The sequence below is a fragment of the Ranitomeya imitator genome, chromosome 9, assembly GCF_032444005.1.
Source record: "Ranitomeya imitator isolate aRanImi1 chromosome 9, aRanImi1.pri, whole genome shotgun sequence".
Classification (NCBI taxonomy): domain Eukaryota; kingdom Metazoa; phylum Chordata; class Amphibia; order Anura; family Dendrobatidae; genus Ranitomeya; species Ranitomeya imitator.
Genome location: NC_091290.1, coordinates 148,712,902 through 148,728,686, shown reverse-complemented (window position 1 = coordinate 148,728,686; position 15,785 = coordinate 148,712,902).

The following is a 15,785-nucleotide window of genomic DNA, read 5'->3' as shown; positions in this document are numbered from 1 at the left end:
CAGTGCACACCAACAGGTCATAAAAAACTAGAGTGGGTCCATTTGCAATTTCTAAAGTGCAACTGAGAGGTAGAATTACTCAGACCTCAGTCACAACTGAACTAAGGACCCATGCACTGGAAGGTAATGGAGCTAACCACTGAGCCACTGTGCTTACTAAGCTTTATGTGGTGGCTAGGTCATCAATATGTCTATCAGTGCCCAACGACAGGTCATGAATTACTAGAGCGGGTCCAATTGTAATTTCTAAAATACAACTGAGAGGTAGAGTTACTCAGACCTCAGTTGGAATTGAACTAAGGACCAAAGCATAGAAATGTAATCGAGCAAACTACTGAGCCACCATGCTGCTTGAGTATTACGCGATGGTTATGTCATCAATGTGTCTATCAGTGCATACCGACAGTTTGTCAAAAACTAGAACAAGTCCACTTGTATGTATATGTATATCAGTGTAAACCAAAAGGTCATGAAAAACTAGAGTGGGTCCATTTGCAATTTCTAAAGTGCAACAGAGAGGTAGAATTACTCAGATCTCACTCACAATTGAACTAAGGACACATGCACTGGAAGGTAATGGAGCTAACCACTGAGCCACTGTGCTTACTAAGCTTTATGTGGTGGCTAGGTCATCAATATGTCCATCAGTGCCCAACGACTGGTCATGAAATACTAGAGAGGGTCCACTTGTAGTTTCTAAAGTACAACTGAGAGGTAGAATTACTCAGACCTCAGTCACAATTGAACTAAGGACCCATGCACTGGAAGGTAATGGAGCTAACCACTGAGCCACTGTGCTTACTAAGCTTTATGTGGTGGCTAGGTCATCAATATGTCTATTAGTGCCCAACGACAGGTCATGAAATACTAGAGCGGGTTCATTTGTAATTTCTTAAGTACAACAGAGGTAGAATTACTCAGACCTCAGCCACAATTGAACTAAAGACCCAATCATTGAAAGGTAATCGAACTAACCTCTGAGCCACTGTGCTGCCTGAGCATACGTGCTACGTGAGCAACTATGCTGCTAGAGCATCCGTGCTGCCTGAGCATGCTTGCTGCCTGAGCATCAGTGCTGCCTGAACATTATAGGTTGGCTAGGTCATCAATTTGTATATCAGTGCACACCAACAGGTCATAAAAAAACTAGAGTGGGTCCATTTGCAATTTCTAAAGTGCAACTGAGAGGTAGAATTACTCAGACCTCAGTCACAACTGAACTAAGGACCCATGCACTGGAAGGTAATGGAGCTAACCACTGAGCCACTGTGCTTACTAAGCTTTATGTGGTGGCTAGGTCATCAATATGTCTATCAGTGCCCAACGACTGGTCATGAAATACTAGAGAGGGTCCACTTGTAGTTTCTAAAGTACAACTGAGAGGTAGAATTACTCAGACCTCAGTCACAATTGAACTAAGGACCCATGCACTGGAAGGTAATGGAGCTAACCACTGAGCCACTGTGCTTACTAAGCTTTATGTGGTGGCTAGGTCATCAATATGTCTATTAGTGCCCAACGACAGGTCATGAAATACTAGAGCGGGTTCATTTGTAATTTCTTAAGTACAACTGAGAGGTAGAATTACTCAGACCTCAGCCACAATTGAACTAAAGACCCAATCATTGAAAGGTAATCGAACTAACCTCTGAGCCACTGTGCTGCCTGAGCATACGTGCTACGTGAGCAACTATGCTGCTAGAGCATCCGTGCTGCCTGAGCATGCTTGCTGCCTGAGCATCAGTGCTGCCTGAACATTATAGGTTGGCTAGGTCATCAATTTGCATATCAGTGCACACCAACAGGTCATAAAAAACTAGAGTGGGTCCATTTGCAATTTCTAAAGTGCAACTGAGAGGTAGAATTACTCAGACCTCAGTCACAACTGAACTAAGGACCCATGCACTGGAAGGTAATGGAGCTAACCACTGAGCCACTGTGCTTACTAAGCCTTAAGTGGTGGCTAGGTCATCAATATGTCTATCAGTGCCCAACGACAGGTCATGAAATACTAGAGCGGGTCCAATTGTAATTTCTAAAGTACAACTGAGAGGTAGAGTTACTCAGACCTCAGTTGGAATTGAACTAAGGACCAAAGCATAGAAATGTAATCGAGCAAACTACTGAGCCACCATGCTGCTTGAGTATAACGCGATGGTTATGTCATCAATGTGTCTATCAGTGCATACCGACAGTTTGTCAAAAACTAGAACAAGTCCACTTGTATGTATATGTATATCAGTGTAAACCAACAGGTCATGAAAAACTAGAGTGGGTCCATTTGCAATTTCTAAAGTGCAACAGAGAGGTAGAATTACTCAGATCTCAGTCACAATTAAACTAAGGACACATGCACTGGAAGGTAATGGAGCTAACCACTGAGCCACTGTGCTTACTAAGCTTTATGTGGTGGCTAGGTCATCAATATGTCTATCAGTGCCCAACGACAGGTCATGAAATACTAGAGCGGGTTCATTTGTAATTTCTTAAGTACAACTGAGAGGTAGAATTACTCAGACCTCAGCCACAATTGAACTAAAGACCCAATCATTGAAAGGTAATCGAACTAACCTCTGAGCCACTGTGCTGCCTGAGCATACGTGCTACGTGAGCAACTATGCTGCTAGAGCATCCGTGCTGCCTGAGCATGCTTGCTGCCTGAGCATCAGTGCTGCCTGAACATTATAGGTTGGCTAGGTCATCAATTTGTATATCAGTGCACACCAACAGGTCATAAAAAACTAGAGTGGGTCCATTTGCAATTTCTAAAGTGCAACTGAGAGGTAGAATTACTCAGACCTCAGTCACAACTGAACTAAGGACCCATGCACTGGAAGGTAATGGAGCTAACCACTGAGCCACTGTGCTTACTAAGCTTTATGTGGTGGCTAGGTCATCAATATGTCTATCAGTGCCCAACGACTGGTCATGAAATACTAGAGAGGGTCCACTTGTAGTTTCTAAAGTACAACGGAGAGGTAGAATTACTCAGACCTCAGTCACAATTCAACTAAGGACCCATGCACTGGAAGGTAATGGAGCTAACCACTGAGCCACTGTGCTTACTAAGCTTTATGTGGTGGCTAGGTCATCAATATGTCTATCAGTGCCCAACGACTGGTCATGAAATACTAGAGAGGGTCCACTTGTAGTTTCTAAAGTACAACTGAGAGGTAGAATTACTCAGACCTCAGTCACAATTGAACTAAGGACCCATGCACTGGAAGGTAATGGAGCTAACCACTGAGCCACTGTGCTTACTAAGCTTTATGTGGTGGCTAGGTCATCAATATGTCTATCAGTGCCCAACGACTGGTCATGAAATACTAGAGAGGGTCCACTTGTAGTTTCTAAAGTACAACGGAGAGGTAGAATTACTCAGACCTCAGTCACAATTCAACTAAGGACCCATGCACTGGAAGGTAATGGAGCTAACCACTGAGCCACTGTGCTTACTAAGCTTTATGTGGTGGCTAGGTCATCATTATGTCTATTAGTGCCCAACGACAGGTCATGAAATACTAGAGCGGGTTCATTTGTAATTTCTTAAGTACAACTGAGAGGTAGAATTACTCAGACCTCAGCCACAATTGAACTAAAGACCCAATCATTGAAAGGTAATCGAACTAACCTCTGAGCCACTGTGCTGCCTGAGCATACGTGCTACGTGAGCAACTATGCTGCTAGAGCATCCGTGCTGCCTGAGCATGCTTGCTGCCTGAGCATCAGTGCTGCCTGAACATTATAGGTTGGCTAGGTCATCAATTTGTATATCAGTGCACACCAACAGGTCATAAAAAACTAGAGTGGGTCCATTTGCAATTTCTAAAGTGCAACTGAGAGGTAGAATTACTCAGACCTCAGTCACAACTGAACTAAGGACCCATGCACTGGAAGGTAATGGAGCTAACCACTGAGCCACTGTGCTTACTAAGCTTTATGTGGTGGCTAGGTCATCAATATGTCTATCAGTGCCCAACGACAGGTCATGAATTACTAGAGCGGGTCCAATTGTCATTTCTAAAATACAACTGAGAGGTAGAGTTACTCAGACCTCAGTTGGAATTGAACTAAGGACCAAAGCATAGAAATGTAATCGAGCAAACTACTGAGCCACCATGCTGCTTGAGTATTACGCGATGGTTATGTCATCAATGTGTCTATCAGTGCATACCGACAGTTTGTCAAAAACTAGAACAAGTCCACTTGTATGTATATGTATATCAGTGTAAACCAACAGGTCATGAAAAACTAGAGTGGGTCCATTTGCAATTTCTAAAGTGCAACAGAGAGGTAGAATTACTCAGATCTCAGTCACAATTGAACTAAGGACACATGCACTGGAAGGTAATGGAGCTAACCACTGAGCCACTGTGCTTACTAAGCTTTATGTGGTGGCTAGGTCATCAATATGTCCATCAGTGCCCAACGACTGGTCATGAAATACTAGAGAGGGTCCACTTGTAGTTTCTAAAGTACAACTGAGAGGTAGAATTACTCAGACCTCAGTCACAATTGAACTAAGGACCCATGCACTGGAAGGTAATGGAGCTAACCACTGAGCCACTGTGCTTACTAAGCTTTATGTGGTGGCTAGGTCATCAATATGTCTATTAGTGCCCAACGACAGGTCATGAAATACTAGAGCGGGTTCATTTGTAATTTCTTAAGTACAACTGAGAGGTAGAATTACTCAGACCTCAGCCACAATTGAACTAAAGACCCAATCATTGAAAGGTAATCGAACTAACCTCTGAGCCACTGTGCTGCCTGAGCATACGTGTTACGTGAGCAACTATGCTGCTAGAGCATCCGTGCTGCCTGAGCATGCTTGCTGCCTGAGCATTATAGGTTGGCTAGGTCATCAATTTGTATATCAGTGCACACCAACAGGTCATAAAAAACTAGAGTGGGTCCATTTGCAATTTCTAAAGTGCAACTGAGAGGTAGAATTACTCAGACCTCAGTCACAACTGAACTAAGGACCCATGCACTGGAAGCTAATGGAGCTAACCACTGAGCCACTGTGCTTACTAAGCTTTATGTGGTGGCTAGGTCATCAATATGTCTATCAGTGCCCAACGACTGGTCATGAAATACTAGAGAGGGTCCACTAGTAGTTTCTAAAGTACAACTGAGAGGTAGAATTACTCAGACCTCAGTCACAATTGAACTAAGGAACCATGCACTGGAAGGTAATGGAGCTAACCACTGAGCCACTGTGCTTACTAAGCTTTATGTGGTGGCTAGGTCATCAATATGTCTATTAGTGCCCAACGACAGGTCATGAAATACTAGAGCGGGTTCATTTGTAATTTCTTAAGTACAACAGAGGTAGAATTACTCAGACCTCAGTCACAACTGAACTAAGGACCCATGCACTGGAAGGTAATGGAGCTAACCACTGAGCCACTGTGCTTACTAAGCTTTATGTGGTGGCTAGGTCATCAATATGTCTATCAGTGCCCAACGACAGGTCATGAAATACTAGAGCGGGTCCAATTGTAATTTCTAAAGTACAACTGAGAGGTAGAGTTACTCAGACCTCAGTTGGAATTGAACTAAGGACCAAAGCATAGAAATGTAATCGAGCAAACTACTGAGCCACCATGCTGCTTGAGTATTACGCGATGGTTATGTCATCAATGTGTCTATCAGTGCATACCGACAGTTTGTCAAAAACTAGAACAAGTCCACTTGTATGTATATGTATATCAGTGTAAACCAAAAGGTCATGAAAAACTAGAGTGGGTCCATTTGCAATTTCTAAAGTGCAACAGAGAGGTAGAATTACTCAGATCTCACTCACAATTGAACTAAGGACACATGCACTGGAAGGTAATGGAGCTAACCACTGAGCCACTGTGCTTACTAAGCTTTATGTGGTGGCTAGGTCATCAATATGTCCATCAGTGCCCAACGACTGGTCATGAAATACTAGAGAGGGTCCACTTGTAGTTTCTAAAGTACAACTGAGAGGTAGAATTACTCAGACCTCAGTCACAATTGAACTAAGGACCCATGCACTGGAAGGTAATGGAGCTAACCACTGAGCCACTGTGCTTACTAAGCTTTATGTGGTGGCTAGGTCATCAATATGTCTATTAGTGCCCAACGACAGGTCATGAAATACTAGAGCGGGTTCATTTGTAATTTCTTAAGTACAACAGAGGTAGAATTACTCAGACCTCAGCCACAATTGAACTAAAGACCCAATCATTGAAAGGTAATCGAACTAACCTCTGAGCCACTGTGCTGCCTGAGCATACGTGCTACGTGAGCAACTATGCTGCTAGAGCATCCGTGCTGCCTGAGCATGCTTGCTGCCTGAGCATCAGTGCTGCCTGAACATTATAGGTTGGCTAGGTCATCAATTTGTATATCAGTGCACACCAACAGGTCATAAAAAAACTAGAGTGGGTCCATTTGCAATTTCTAAAGTGCAACTGAGAGGTAGAATTACTCAGACCTCAGTCACAACTGAACTAAGGACCCATGCACTGGAAGGTAATGGAGCTAACCACTGAGCCACTGTGCTTACTAAGCTTTATGTGGTGGCTAGGTCATCAATATGTCTATCAGTGCCCAACGACTGGTCATGAAATACTAGAGAGGGTCCACTTGTAGTTTCTAAAGTACAACTGAGAGGTAGAATTACTCAGACCTCAGTCACAATTGAACTAAGGACCCATGCACTGGAAGGTAATGGAGCTAACCACTGAGCCACTGTGCTTACTAAGCTTTATGTGGTGGCTAGGTCATCAATATGTCTATTAGTGCCCAACGACAGGTCATGAAATACTAGAGCGGGTTCATTTGTAATTTCTTAAGTACAACTGAGAGGTAGAATTACTCAGACCTCAGCCACAATTGAACTAAAGACCCAATCATTGAAAGGTAATCGAACTAACCTCTGAGCCACTGTGCTGCCTGAGCATACGTGCTACGTGAGCAACTATGCTGCTAGAGCATCCGTGCTGCCTGAGCATGCTTGCTGCCTGAGCATCAGTGCTGCCTGAACATTATAGGTTGGCTAGGTCATCAATTTGCATATCAGTGCACACCAACAGGTCATAAAAAACTAGAGTGGGTCCATTTGCAATTTCTAAAGTGCAACTGAGAGGTAGAATTACTCAGACCTCAGTCACAACTGAACTAAGGACCCATGCACTGGAAGGTAATGGAGCTAACCACTGAGCCACTGTGCTTACTAAGCCTTAAGTGGTGGCTAGGTCATCAATATGTCTATCAGTGCCCAACGACAGGTCATGAAATACTAGAGCGGGTCCAATTGTAATTTCTAAAGTACAACTGAGAGGTAGAGTTACTCAGACCTCAGTTGGAATTGAACTAAGGACCAAAGCATAGAAATGTAATCGAGCAAACTACTGAGCCACCATGCTGCTTGAGTATTACGCGATGGTTATGTCATCAATGTGTCTATCAGTGCATACCGACAGTTTGTCAAAAACTAGAACAAGTCCACTTGTATGTATATGTATATCAGTGTAAACCAACAGGTCATGAAAAACTAGAGTGGGTCCATTTGCAATTTCTAAAGTGCAACAGAGAGGTAGAATTACTCAGATCTCAGTCACAATTAAACTAAGGACACATGCACTGGAAGGTAATGGAGCTAACCACTGAGCCACTGTGCTTACTAAGCTTTATGTGGTGGCTAGGTCATCAATGTCTATTAGTGCCCAACGACAGGTCATGAAATACTAGAGCGGGTTCATTTGTAATTTCTTAAGTACAACTGAGAGGTAGAATTACTCAGACCTCAGCCACAATTGAACTAAAGACCCAATCATTGAAAGGTAATCGAACTAACCTCTGAGCCACTGTGCTGCCTGAGCATACGTGCTACGTGAGCAACTATGCTGCTAGAGCATCCGTGCTGCCTGAGCATGCTTGCTGCCTGAGCATCAGTGCTGCCTGAACATTATAGGTTGGCTAGGTCATCAATTTGTATATCAGTGCACACCAACAGGTCATAAAAAACTAGAGTGGGTCCATTTGCAATTTCTAAAGTGCAACTGAGAGGTAGAATTACTCAGACCTCAGTCACAACTGAACTAAGGACCCATGCACTGGAAGGTAATGGAGCTAACCACTGAGCCACTGTGCTTACTAAGCTTTATGTGGTGGCTAGGTCACCAATATGTCTATCAGTGCCCAACGACAGGTCATGAATTACTAGAGCGGGTCCAATTGTAATTTCTAAAATACAACTGAGAGGTAGAGTTACTCAGACCTCAGTTGGAATTGAACTAAGGACCAAAGCATAGAAATGTAATCGAGCAAACTACTGAGCCACCATGCTGCTTGAGTATTACGCGATGGTTATGTCATCAATGTGTCTATCAGTGCATACCGACAGTTTGTCAAAAACTAGAACAAGTCCACTTGTATGTATATGTATATCAGTGTAAACCAACAGGTCATGAAAAACTAGAGTGGGTCCATTTGCAATTTCTAAAGTGCAACAGAGAGGTAGAATTACTCAGATCTCAGTCACAATTGAACTAAGGACACATGCACTGGAAGGTAATGGAGCTAACCACTGAGCCACTGTGCTTACTAAGCTTTATGTGGTGGCTAGGTCATCAATATGTCTATCAGTGCCCAACGACTGGTCATGAAATACTAGAGAGGGTCCACTTGTAGTTTCTAAAGTACAACTGAGAGGTAGAATTACTCAGACCTCAGTCACAATTGAACTAAGGACCCATGCACTGGAAGGTAATGGAGCTAACCACTGAGCCACTGTGCTTACTAAGCTTTATGTGGTGGCTAGGTCATCATTATGTCTATTAGTGCCCAACGACAGGTCATGAAATACTAGAGCGGGTTCATTTGTAATTTCTTAAGTACAACTGAGAGGTAGAATTACTCAGACCTCAGCCACAATTGAACTAAAGACCCAATCATTGAAAGGTAATCGAACTAACCTCTGAGCCACTGTGCTGCCTGAGCATACGTGCTACGTGAGCAACTATGCTGCTAGAGCATCCGTGCTGCCTGAGCATGCTTGCTGCCTGAGCATCAGTGCTGCCTGAACATTATAGGTTGGCTAGGTCATCAATTTGTATATCAGTGCACACCAACAGGTCATAAAAAACTAGAGTGGGTCCATTTGCAATTTCTAAAGTGCAACTGAGAGGTAGAATTACTCAGACCTCAGTCACAACTGAACTAAGGACCCATGCACTGGAAGGTAATGGAGCTAACCACTGAGCCACTGTGCTTACTAAGCTTTATGTGGTGGCTAGGTCATCAATATGTCTATCAGTGCCCAACGACAGGTCATGAATTACTAGAGCGGGTCCAATTGTAATTTCTAAAATACAACTGAGAGGTAGAGTTACTCAGACCTCAGTTGGAATTGAACTAAGGACCAAAGCATAGAAATGTAATCGAGCAAACTACTGAGCCACCATGCTGCTTGAGTATTACGCGATGGTTATGTCATCAATGTGTCTATCAGTGCATACCAACAGTTTGTCAAAAACTAGAACAAGTCCACTTGTATGTATATGTATATCAGTGTAAACCAACAGGTCATGAAAAACTAGAGTGGGTCCATTTGCAATTTCTAAAGTGCAACAGAGAGGTAGAATTACTCAGATCTCAGTCACAATTGAACTAAGGACACATGCACTGGAAGGTAATGGAGCTAACCACTGAGCCACTGTGCTTACTAAGCTTTATGTGGTGGCTAGGTCATCAATATGTCTATCAGTGCCCAACGACTGGTCATGAAATACTAGAGAGGGTCCATTTGCAATTTCTAAAGTGCAACTGAGAGGTAGAATTACTCAGACCTCAGTCACAACTGAACTAAGGACCCATGCACTGGAAGGTAATGGAGCTAACCACTGAGCCACTGTGCTTACTAAGCTTTATGTGGTGGCTAGGTCATCAATATGTCTATCAGTGCCCAACGACAGGTCATGAATTACTAGAGCGGGTCCAATTGTAATTTCTAAAATACAACTGAGAGGTAGAGTTACTCAGACCTCAGTTGGAATTGAACTAAGGACCAAAGCATAGAAATGTAATCGAGCAAACTACTGAGCCACCATGCTGCTTGAGTATTACGCGATGGTTATGTCATCAATGTGTCTATCAGTGCATACCGACAGTTTGTCAAAAACTAGAACAAGTCCACTTGTATGTATATGTATATCAGTGTAAACCAACAGGTCATGAAAAACTAGAGTGGGTCCATTTGCAATTTCTAAAGTGCAACAGAGAGGTAGAATTACTCAGATCTCAGTCACAATTGAACTAAGGACACATGCACTGGAAGGTAATGGAGCTAACCACTGAGCCACTGTGCTTACTAAGCTTTATGTGGTGGCTAGGTCATCAATATGTCCATCAGTGCCCAACGACTGGTCATGAAATACTAGAGAGGGTCCACTTGTAGTTTCTAAAGTACAACTGAGAGGTAGAATTACTCAGACCTCAGTCACAATTGAACTAAGGACCCATGCACTGGAAGGTAATGGAGCTAACCACTGAGCCACTGTGCTTACTAAGCTTTATGTGGTGGCTAGGTCATCAATATGTCTATTAGTGCCCAACGACAGGTCATGAAATACTAGAGCGGGTTCATTTGTAATTTCTTAAGTACAACTGAGAGGTAGAATTACTCAGACCTCAGCCACAATTGAACTAAAGACCCAATCATTGAAAGGTAATCGAACTAACCTCTGAGCCACTGTGCTGCCTGAGCATACGTGTTACGTGAGCAACTATGCTGCTAGAGCATCCGTGCTGCCTGAGCATGCTTGCTGCCTGAGCATCAGTGCTGCCTGAACATTATAGGTTGGCTAGGTCATCAATTTGTATATCAGTGCACACCAACAGGTCATAAAAAACTAGAGTGGGTCCATTTGCAATTTCTAAAGTGCAACTGAGAGGTAGAATTACTCAGACCTCAGTCACAACTGAACTAAGGACCCATGCACTGGAAGGTAATGGAGCTAACCACTGAGCCACTGTGCTTACTAAGCTTTATGTGGTGGCTAGGTCATCAATATGTCTATCAGTGCCCAACGACTGGTCATGAAATACTAGAGAGGGTCCACTTGTAGTTTCTAAAGTACAACTGAGAGGTAGAATTACTCAGACCTCAGTCACAATTGAACTAACGACCCATGCACTGGAAGGTAATGGAGCTAACCACTGAGCCACTGTGCTTACTAAGCTTTATGTGGTGGCTAGGTCATCAATATGTCCATCAGTGCCCAACGACTGGTCATGAAATACTAGAGAGGGTCCACTTGTAGTTTCTAAAGTACAACTGAGAGGTAGAATTACTCAGACCTCAGTCACAATTGAACTAAGGACCCATGCACTGGAAGGTAATGGAGCTAACCACTGAGCCACTGTGCTTACTAAGCTTTATGTGGTGGCTAGGTCATCAATATGTCTATTAGTGCCCAACGACAGGTCATGAAATACTAGAGCGGGTTCATTTGTAATATCTTAAGTACAACAGAGGTAGAATTACTCAGACCTCAGCCACAATTGAACTAAAGACCCAATCATTGAAAGGTAATCGAACTAACCTCTGAGCCACTGTGCTGCCTGAGCATACGTGCTACGTGAGCAACTATGCTGCCAGAGTATCCGTGCTGCCTGAGCATGCTTGCTGCCTGAGCATCAGTGCTGCCTGAACATTAGAGATTGGCTAGGTCATCAATATGTCTATCAGTGCCCAACGACAGGTCATGAAATACTAGAGCGGGTCCAATTGTAATTTCTAAAGTACAACTGAGAGGTAGAGTTACTCAGACCTCAGTTGGAATTGAACTAAGGACCAAAGCATAGAAATGTAATCGAGCAAACTACTGAGCCACCATGCTGCTTGAGTATAACGCGATGGTTATGTCATCAATGTGTCTATTAGTGCATACCGACAGTTTGTCAAAAACTAGAACAAGTCCACTTGTATGTATATGTATATCAGTGTAAACCAACAGGTCATGAAAAACTAGAGTGGGTCCATTTGCAATTTCTAAAGTGCAACAGAGAGGTAGAATTACTCAGATCTCAGTCACAATTGAACTAAGGACACATGCACTGGAAGGTAATGGAGCTAACCACTGAGCCACTGTGCTTACTAAGCTTTATGTGGTGGCTAGGTCATCATTATGTCTATTAGTGCCCAACGACAGGTCATGAAATACTAGAGCGGGTTCATTTGTAATTTCTTAAGTACAACTGAGAGGTAGAATTACTCAGACCTCAGCCACAATTGAACTAAAGACCCAATCATTGAAAGGTAATCGAACTAACCTCTGAGCCACTGTGCTGCCTGAGCATACGTGCTACGTGAGCAACTATGCTGCTAGAGCATCCGTGCTGCCTGAGCATGCTTGCTGCCTGAGCATCAGTGCTGCCTGAACATTATAGGTTGGCTAGGTCATCAATTTGTATATCAGTGCACACCAACAGGTCATAAAAAACTAGAGTGGGTCCATTTGCAATTTCTAAAGTGCAACTGAGAGGTAGAATTACTCAGACCTCAGTCACAACTGAACTAAGGACCCATGCACTGGAAGGTAATGGAGCTAACCACTGAGCCACTGTGCTTACTAAGCTTTATGTGGTGGCTAGGTCATCAATATGTCTATCAGTGCCCAACGACAGGTCATGAATTACTAGAGCGGGTCCAATTGTAATTTCTAAAATACAACTGAGAGGTAGAGTTACTCAGACCTCAGTTGGAATTGAACTAAGGACCAAAGCATAGAAATGTAATCGAGCAAACTACTGAGCCACCATGCTGCTTGAGTATTACGCGATGGTTATGTCATCAATGTGTCTATCAGTGCATACCGACAGTTTGTCAAAAACTAGAACAAGTCCACTTGTATGTATATGTATATCAGTGTAAACCAACAGGTCATGAAAAACTAGAGTGGGTCCATTTGCAATTTCTAAAGTGCAACAGAGAGGTAGAATTACTCAGATCTCAGTCACAATTGAACTAAGGACACATGCACTGGAAGGTAATGGAGCTAACCACTGAGCCACTGTGCTTACTAAGCTTTATGTGGTGGCTAGGTCATCAATATGTCCATCAGTGCCCAACGACTGGTCATGAAATACTAGAGAGGGTCCACTTGTAGTTTCTAAAGTACAACTGCGAGGTAGAATTACTCAGACCTCAGTCACAATTGAACTAAGGACCCATGCACTGGAAGGTAATGGAGCTAACCACTGAGCCACTGTGCTTACTAAGCTTTATGTGGTGGCTAGGTCATCAATATGTCTATTAGTGCCCAACGACAGGTCATGAAATACTAGAGCGGGTTCATTTGTAATTTCTTAAGTACAACTGAGAGGTAGAATTACTCAGACCTCAGCCACAATTGAACTAAAGACCCAATCATTGAAAGGTAATCGAACTAACCTCTGAGCCACTGTGCTGCCTGAGCATACGTGTTACGTGAGCAACTATGCTGCTAGAACATCCGTGCTGCCTGAGCATGCTTGCTGCCTGAGCATCAGTGCTGCCTGAACATTATAGGTTGGCTAGGTCATCAATTTGTATATCAGTGCACACCAACAGGTCATAAAAAACTAGAGTGGGTCCATTTGCAATTTCTAAAGTGCAACTGAGAGGTAGAATTACTCAGACCTCAGTCACAACTGAACTAAGGACCCATGCACTGGAAGGTAATGGAGCTAACCACTGAGCCACTGTGCTTACTAAGCTTTATGTGGTGGCTAGGTCATCAATATGTCTATCAGTGCCCAACGACTGGTCATGAAATACTAGAGAGGGTCCACTTGTAGTTTCTAAAGTACAACTGAGAGGTAGAATTACTCAGACCTCAGTCACAATTGAACTAAGGACCCATGCACTGGAAGGTAATGGAGCTAACCACTGAGCCACTGTGCTTACTAAGCTTTATGTGGTGGCTAGGTCATCAATATGTCTATCAGTGCCCAACGACTGGTCATGAAATACTAGAGAGGGTCCACTTGTAGTTTCTAAAGTACAACTGAGAGGTAGAATTACTCAGACCTCAGTCACAATTGAACTAAGGACCCATGCACTGGAAGGTAATGGAGCTAACCACTGAGCCACTGTGCTTACTAAGCTTTATGTGGTGGCTAGGTCATCAATATGTCTATCAGTGCCCAACGACTGGTCATGAAATACTAGAGAGGGTCCACTTGTAGTTTCTAAAGTACAACGGAGAGGTAGAATTACTCAGACCTCAGTCACAATTCAACTAAGGACCCATGCACTGGAAGGTAATGGAGCTAACCACTGAGCCACTGTGCTTACTAAGCTTTATGTGGTGGCTAGGTCATCAATGTCTATTAGTGCCCAACGACAGGTCATGAAATACTAGAGCGGGTTCATTTGTAATTTCTTAAGTACAACTGAGAGGTAGAATTACTCAGACCTCAGCCACAATTGAACTAAAGACCCAATCATTGAAAGGTAATCGAACTAACCTTTGAGCCACTGTGCTGCCTGAGCATACGTGCTACGTGAGCAACTATGCTGCTAGAGCATCCGTGCTGCCTGAGCATGCTTGCTGCCTGAGCATCAGTGCTGCCTGAACATTATAGGTTGGCTAGGTCATCAATTTGTATATCAGTGCACACCAACAGGTCATAAAAAACTAGAGTGGGTCCATTTGCAATTTCTAAAGTGCAACTGAGAGGTAGAATTACTCAGACCTCAGTCACAACTGAACTAAGGACCCATGCACTGGAAGGTAATGGAGCTAACCACTGAGCCACTGTGCTTACTAAGCCTTATGTGGTGGCTAGGTCATCAATATGTCTATCAGTGCCCAACGACAGGTCATGAAATACTAGAGCGGGTCCAATTGTAATTTCTAAAGTACAACTGAGAGGTAGAGTTACTCAGACCTCAGTTGGAATTGAACTAAGGACCAAAGCATAGAAATGTAATCGAGCAAACTACTGAGCCACCATGCTGCTTGAGTATTACGCGATGGTTATGTCATCAATGTGTCTATCAGTGCATACCGACAGTTTGTCAAAAACTAGAACAAGTCCACTTGTATGTATATGTATATCAGTGTAAACCAACAGGTCATGAAAAACTAGAGTGGGTCCATTTGCAATTTCTAAAGTGCAACAGAGAGGTAGAATTACTCAGATCTCAGTCACAATTAAACTAAGGACACATGCACTGGAAGGTAATGGAGCTAACCACTGAGCCACTGTGCTTACTAAGCTTTATGTGGTGGCTAGGTCATCAATGTCTATTAGTGCCCAACGACAGGTCATGAAATACTAGAGCGGGTATTTGTAATTTCTTAAGTACAACTGAGAGGTAGAATTACTCAGACCTCAGCCACAATTGAACTAAAGACCCAATCATTGAAAGGTAATCGAACTAACCTCTGAGCCACTGTGCTGCCTGAGCATACGTGCTACGTGAGCAACTATGCTGCTAGAGCATCCGTGCTGCCTGAGCATGCTTGCTGCCTGAGCATCAGTGCTGCCTGAACATTATAGGTTGGCTAGGTCATCAATTTGTATATCAGTGCACACCAACAGGTCATAAAAAACTAGAGTGGGTCCATTTGCAATTTCTAAAGTGCAACTGAGAGGTAGAATTACTCAGACCTCAGTCACAACTGAACTAAGGACCCATGCACTGGAAGGTAATGGAGCTAACCACTGAGCCACTGTGCTTACTAAGCTTTATGTGGTGGCTAGGTCATCAATATGTCTATCAGTGCCCAACGACAGGTCATGAATTACTAGAGCGG